The following is an 8,078-nucleotide window of genomic DNA, read 5'->3' on the forward strand; positions in this document are numbered from 1 at the left end:
TATGTGGTCCAAATTTTGACCAAATAGTCATACTTTAAGTATGTGGTCAAAATTTTGACCAAATAGTCATACTTTAGTATGTGGTTAAAATTTTGGACCAAATAGTCATACTTTAGTATGTGGTCCAAATTTTGACGACATACTAAAGTATGACTTTTTTGTCAAAATTTGGACCAAATAGTCATACTTTAGTATGTGGTCCAAATTTTGACAAAAAAAAAGTCATAGGTTAGTATGTGGTCCAAATTTTGACAAAAAAGTCATACTTTTGTATGTGGTCCAAATTTTGACAAAAAAAAAGTCATAGGTTAGTATGTGGTCCAAATTTTGACAAAAAAGTCATACTTTTGTATGTGGTCCAAATTTTGACAAGAAAGTCATACTTTAGTATGCCATCCAAAATGTGATAAAAAAGTCATACTTTAGTATGTGGTCCAAATGTTGACAAAAAAGTCACACTTTGGCATGTCGTCCAAAGTTTCACAAAAAGTTTTTGGTTAGTATGTTGTCCAAATTTTGACGAAAAATAATAGTTTAGTATTTGTCCAATTTTGATTAAAAAAATCATACTTTAGTATTTGTCCAATTTTGCCCAAAAAGTAATAGTTTAGTATGCCGTCTAAAATGTGATAAAAAAGTCATTTTAGTTTAGTAAGACGTTAAAAATTGTATCTACATGTTAAGGCAGAAACCTTACCCAACAATACACACATGAGCAATCACTAGGCATCAGTGGAATGAAAAAAACTTAAACCTTTTAACTGGAAGAATTCTGCCTCGACAGGTTGGGGTGAAAACAAAAACGAGGGAGACAGAGGAGAGAAAGGACAAGAGGGAGATGAGTTAGAAACAGCAGAGAGAGACCAGAAATACAACAATTGTATGAAGTTCTGAATCTGTTCTGACATGTTTATAGTACTATAATGTCATTTATACAAGCAGCAGCCCATGAAGATCTGTATTCATTATTATAATAATAATAATAATAATAAAGCTACTTGTGCTACATGATCTATACCAGAAAACCAAACTGAGATTCATGCACATGCACTTTGTCCATAAAAAACATTTGACTGAAAACATGCTGTAGAATGAAAACTTAACCAAAATGAATGTATAATGTGTCATGCCTCTTGTATTTCCATTTATTTAATTTTAGGGAAAGCACAGCTGTTTCAGCAGGAGGCCATCATCACTGTCACCAGATTTATCTTTGGCTTATTGTGTATTTGCAAACTGCCTGAAAGCATTACATGTAATTTTGTTTTTTTCTCTTCAGGACCACTAAAATATGAAACTACATATTATTATGGACTGAGCATGAGGATGTAATCATAACCCTTGGTAAAAATAACAAGCTTAATTTTAATCAGAGTGCAGAGGAAGATGCTTTAATTCCTTATTTGTTTTCATTCATTATCTCCCTTGTCCCTGCTTCAAATGCTGCAATCGGCAGTGGCACCCCTCACTGTGGTCTTTTCATTTTTCCAAAGACAGCCTTGTAAGTGTGCACACGGTGACATTTTGGGGACAGGATTACACTGGCTGACTGACGCTTTCACCGGTGGCCTTGAGTAACGTTGTCACAAATTGAGATGGGTGTCAAACCTGTATAAATTTACGATTTGACATAAAACCTCTTCCTGTTACAGTGCCAGAGTGTGTGTGTACAGTATGTTCTGGGACTAAAATGGATAAATGAGGCATATATACACTACTGGCTTCTTGTGACCCTCAGCCGTAGTGTGTTGCCTCACTGCTCCCAGCTGACTGAAATGAATGTCTTCTCTGATGAAAGTTTGGCATCAAATAGGATATTTTTTTATATTTTGAGGGAGGGAGCGAAGCATCATTTGCTTCAAAGGACACTGATAGAAATCCATCATTCATACTGTTCCGAGGAAAAATTACTAGTCAAGGTTCTCAGTGAGAAGTAAATTAAATTTTTCAGGCACAACACAATCATAATTTTGAATTACCTCTGACATGTGTGAGAGTAATTTTCACATCATCACAATGTGAAGTTTGTAAGCAAACGTGCTACACTTATACTGTTCAGGCTTGAAAACAAATATTAATTTGCTGCCTTACAGTAAAAACACGAGTTCACTAAACTCGATGATAAGCAGAAGGTTAATTAAGTTGTTTTGTAATAATTTGTTATTTAAACTTCGCAATTTCAAGTTAGGTTGACTTGTAGAATCTTCAGAGTACTAGCTATAGGTTTTTTGATGTTGTGGGTTTGTCAACTTCAACATTTACTTCACCTGTAAGAGCAGAAAACTCTGCAAATTGTCCAATTACCTGACTCAGATTAAACTGTGCCTGTAAACGTGTTGATTGTCGACCACTTTACACTCCAGGTGACGGACGCTCTGAGCTCCAGCAAATCACAGCTTGGGTACGCCCAAATCACCAATCTATCACGCAGCCAATATACAGAGCCTAACAACCATTCACTCTCACATTCCCGCCTATGGTCAGTTTAAAGTGTCCAATTGACCTAATGCACATACACTTGGGGAGAACATGCAAACTCTGCACACATTCCTTTTTTTAACATCGAAATTTAAAAACGAGTGAAATGAACATTGAGCACTCGGACAAAAAAACTTTTCAAAAGCTAATAAATAATATTTTGTAACAAAAACAACGACATAAGTAATTAGAAATTAGTTTCCCTCTCCATTTTTTAAGTGAGGGAAATGATCAAACTACTTCATTCCCAATGAAAAACTTATCAACTAAAAGATGCTGTTGCATGGCTTCTTGTACAGTGCGTGTCAAAACATCATGTCAGAAAATGAGCACCATCAATACATCGACTGCCAAAATAGTACGAGACAAAGCACAAACAACCAGGTGTTTCCATGACTACATTTTGAGGTGATCAAACTGTTGTTTCTATTTTTTAGTTGCATTTGACCCTGGGAGTGAAAAACACAGCACATAAAAATGTTGTGTTATTTCATAAACATAACTCCTCCTGTGATCGACTCCTCGACAAAAAGATATTTAATATATATATATATATATATATATATATATATATATATATTTATTGCTAGCAAATGTATCCCTAGATAGAAATAATAAGAAATGTGTACTATATAGAGTAAAATGTAGTTTCTAGAAGGCCCAGTGTTTCTGCCAGATAAATGACTCGGCTATCTATTTAACCCTTTAAAGTTATGGTGGATTGATTCTCTTTTAATTGCCACATTGATTTTTCGGCATTCCAGCGCCATTCAAAGGAGAGCACCGCCTTATTAACATCTTTTCCGGATGTAAAACATCTGAATAGATGCTTCAGAGAAATGTCTCGGAGGCGTGCTGGTCTCAGACAGACGACAAGCTCTTTTGATGGAGAGGGGGGAGGAAAATGATGGATCACATTTGTCAGATGCAGCAGTTTGTTTGTCTGAGCTGCTGTTTGTTTGGTCAGTGACTCACAGAGAGGAGAAGCCAGCAGGAGACAACACAGCAGGAGCAGCTGTGTTTCGGAAAGTGGAGTACATCAACAAACAACAAACAAATACATGTTACACCACCAAAAATGATGCAGAGTGGTAATGGGGCAAAAAGTCAAATACCACATGCGTTACATCAATCACCTTGTCATGACAAATGTGCTGTTTCTACCAGAGCGGGGCAAGAAAATGCAGTTTAAGGATGAAAACGGCAGCAAAATTGGATGATGCACATCCACTGCCAATCGGTGCAGTCTTGGGAAAGAGTGGAAAAAGAGAAATCTGATTTGTCATTCCTCAAAGCTGTGATATAATCTGATTGGTGCTGTGATACATACTGAGTTTCACTGAGTGACAGGCAGATGAGCAGCTGCTGCAGATCCATAGCTAGCAGCTGATTGTATCTAAAAGACTGTGCTGCTGCTGCTGCTGCTGTCTATCTGTCACGGTCAGCTCTGGAAAAAAGAGGGAAAAAAAAAGAAGCTGTCCCTCCTCCTGTAGATCAGTATAACGGTGTCATCTCTTGTTCACTGGAAGTAGATGACAAAAAAAAAAGTTTTTAGACACCTGCGGTGGTCGACTGTCTGAGGCGGCGACACTGGAGCGGATGCTTTATTAGCTTCCTACTGATCTCATTTACAAAGTGATTGGTTTTGTGTGATGCCTCGTGTGCCCTGCTGAGTTTTGAGCACTGAGTGACTCGCACTTCTTCACAACAACCTCCTCATGTGAGTTCACTTTGTGCACCACAAACTCAATGGTAACAAGGTTTCCCTGCATCTTAAAAGCAGTGCTCAAAGATTTTGACGGAGAATTGCTCCTGACACCCAACTTAAGAAAGTGCAGAGGTTTTCATGCTGCAAAAGTCAGGAGTGCGAGAGCCAAGGGGAGGATCATGGATTGGAGAATTGAAAAGTGGTGGTTTGACAAATTTCTCTCTCTCCCATCATAAGGGTGGAAATTGATGCTCAGTGGAAACCAAGAAAATAATATAGTGTTAATGAAAATAGGGAATTATAGGCAATGTTGAAATCATGGAGTCTTCAATGAAAATTGGTTGAAAGTTAAACCAGAAAATGGCCACACAGTGGGTTTCCTAAAAAACATGCAGAGGTTAATTAAATACTTGATTGCTTGTGTCTCTATGTTGGACCTGCGATACTCCGCCTTTCACCCTATGTTTCAGTAGCCAATTAATCACCTACAATGGAGGATAAAGGGATGACGATGAATGAATGAATGAATAAAGATGACAAAACATACCAATATTAGGGGGGAAACAAGATAATAAAGAACTATAACACTGTCACTTGTTACATAAAATGTAACAAGTGACAAACTTCTTCTTTTCAAACTTCCATTTCAATTTTTTTCACACAGTAGATTTTATTGTATTTTAATGTATTTTATTATTTTGGGGGTTATTTTATTGGTTACAATCTGCTAAAGAGGGATTATTATTGTGTTGTCAGTAGTCTGTGCTTTGTTCATTTGAATGTTTCCTTGATTTATGGCTATTTTGTGTATCAGAGTTCCCCTCTCTTTCTCCCTTATCAATTTTCTTTTAAAAAGAAGCAGAGGCAGCACCACCAGCACCCACTGCTTCATCTGGACGGAAGGTCTTATCTGTGACCTTTTTCTCCAGGCTTGTGCTCTGAGATTCTATTTGCCTCGTGAAAGAAGAGACAAGTGGGCAGTTTAAATTTGAACTGAAATTGCCTTGATATTGTCTTAGCCTCTGGATGGGTTATGCAGTCAGAGAATGGATTCGCTTTATCCTTTTCTCTTGAGTTTTTTAGGCAATTTTTTATTCTGCTATCACTGCTGCTGTGACTTTTTATTTTAGTTATCATTGACATTGCTTTATACCAAAGTAAGTTTGCCATTTCATGGTCTTTCTTGTAGCAGTTTCACAATCAAGGTGTTTAAAAAGCATAAATAATGGACTGTCAGGCAATATGTGTATTCAGAAGAAAAATGATGATTATGATGCCATTCATTTTCTCTCACCTCAGAAATATGGTATGACCTTTTGTATTTGTTAGTTACAGCTGTTTTTGTATGTTGCTTTTTATTTTTTTAAAAGGGGAAAAAAAGAGGAAACATTTGCTTGAAAGGCAGAGAAATAGAAAAAAACACAAGTATAAAGGACAGCGTAGAGTAAACAAGGAAATAGGAGATGAAAGCTTGAAGATGTTGGAAGGATTTTCTGGAAGTGATTGGCTGTCTTTGTGGTCTCAGGTTTTTATAATCCCACCCTGTGATGCTCTAATCTCCCCCTTTTCTTTTGTACTGAGTAAATACCCTCATTACATGGGGCAAAGCTGACAACTTGGTATAAAAATGGAAAAAGGAGAGCCACGAGAATCCCTTTATTAAATACTCCCCTTCCTATAGGCCTGCCTATCCTGTCAGGCCAGCAGCACCCACACGATTACCATTAAAGATAATCTCACTGCAGCATGTGGGAAACCAAAAGCTCGGCAAGGAACTTGTGAACCAGCAAAGCAAAAATAAAAGTGGCTGTGGATATTCTCACCCAAGTTGTCAAGACGGTTTAAGGGGGGGCTATAATTAAATGGAAGAATTAACAGTGATTTTTATGTTGTATATTTCCCCCCATTCAATTTGCTCTATTTTTAGTCAGTCATTCACATTTCCTTCTTTTTATAATAAACCATTTCCTGATCAAAATGAAGCAGGAGAGTGAGCAGCTTTGTGGGATGAAGGTCAGAGGACCTTGCTGAAAGGAACGACTGGCTCCTTTGCATAATGTTTCATCTCTCGCCTCTCGGCATATAACATGAATGGTGAGCGTTAAAGCTCAGCACCTATGGCCAAAAATGCAGATGAGAGTGCATATAGTCCAGCACCAGCATGATCATTGATTTTTCTCTCTTTCCATTCATATTAGACGTCTGAACTGCTGCACATTGGTTTAAGATAATAAGCATGTGCCATGAAGACGTGTTGCATATAATAATAATGTATTATTCCACATTCTTATCCGGATAGGTGATTAATTATCGTAGAATTTGGTGAGCGTATATGCAGAGAACTGAATCCTACATTTACGAGGTAGCGTCAACTTGATTGTCATGTTTATTTATACATTAAAACTCTCAGACATGATAATTAAAATGCTAACAAAAGGACTCATCATCATCCAAAATGGCAATTAAAAATGTATCACTCTTAAACTTTCAAATCTTGACACTGGTGTTGGAATTAAAAAATCCAATATCACGGGCTTTATTTCCACTTCATAGGAATTATAGTTATATGCTTGACTGCTGAAGGGGGTGGTGAATAGTGTGATGCCTGTATGCTAAAGATAAAGCCATGGCCTGAAAACAGTTAGCTTAGCATATAGCCTGGAAACAAGAGGAAATTGCTTGTGCTGTTTAAAAAAAAAGAAAAAAGAAAATCGCTAATTACCGTTTATCTCTCGTGTTTTATCTGTAAAGCAGTGTGTAAAAACACCAATTTTCAGTTTCACAGGAGGTTTGTGTGCAAGACTGTTTCACAAGTTGCATGAGGTTTGTTACAGACAACCAGTGGTAAATGTCAGAAAGAGGTTTTCTGTTTAAATGGTGATTGTTTGTTCATTATATTCTTACTCAATGTGGTTACACAACGATCCTGGTCAAATTCTAACCTGTAGGGAATATTTTTGCCTGTGTAAATTGTGTTCCACTGACTGTTTAATGATGTATGTAAGGAGTAGAAACTACAGATATTTGTGTTTAAATTAAGGGACTTAAAGTTCAAAAGATGTCAAATAAATAATGAATTCAGTACAGAACAGATATGCAGCAGGAGCATGTTTATGGAGTTACATCACACATAGTGCTTCCAGACTGGCTCCATTCTGGAGTTTTACCACATTGGTGCTTTCTTGCAAAACAGCCCACATTTACACCGGTTTAAAAGGAACCGAAGTGGGAGGAAGTTACTTTCCGTTACGCAGACGGAATACTTCCTCTACTTCCTGCTTGTCTTCACAACCCAGAATATGACACGCCCAGAACCAACTTTTCAGGTTGGAAACCGATTATATGTCTTTTATCTTTAGTCTTATTTATTTTCCTAATGTGTACATTGGTGCAAGGTTATAATAGTTTTGGATTTTTCATTACTTTTAGTTTTTATTTAGCTTTTTACTTTTTGTTTTTAAAATGAGTTTTAATTAGTTTTCAGAGTTTGCTTGCTAGTTTTTATGTTTGTAAATGCTTAGTTTGTATTAGTTTTATTGTTAGTTTATGTTTTTTTGTAATATGGAGTATTTGCCAGGCGCAAGATTCAAAAAGGTCATAATAAGTATTGCGTCATAAAAACCCAGCAAAAGATGCCGTTTTAAAAGTTAATTAGGACACATGAACAACCATCGCTGAATCAAATATAGCAGTCTACAACAAAGTAACCTGAAGTGCTCATCATACTGCTGAGGTTGGACGCAGTTAGTATGCCAGGTAAAAAAAAAATATGACCAACAGATTAAAGACACACATGAACATAACAACATAAATAATAATAAATAACCCCCATAAGACACATCACAGGTGTCTTAGGGAGCTCAATCTGAGGAAAAACATGAGCAAAATAAAA

Source organism: Solea solea, chromosome 7 (genome assembly GCF_958295425.1).
Source record: "Solea solea chromosome 7, fSolSol10.1, whole genome shotgun sequence".
NCBI lineage: Eukaryota > Metazoa > Chordata > Actinopteri > Pleuronectiformes > Soleidae > Solea > Solea solea.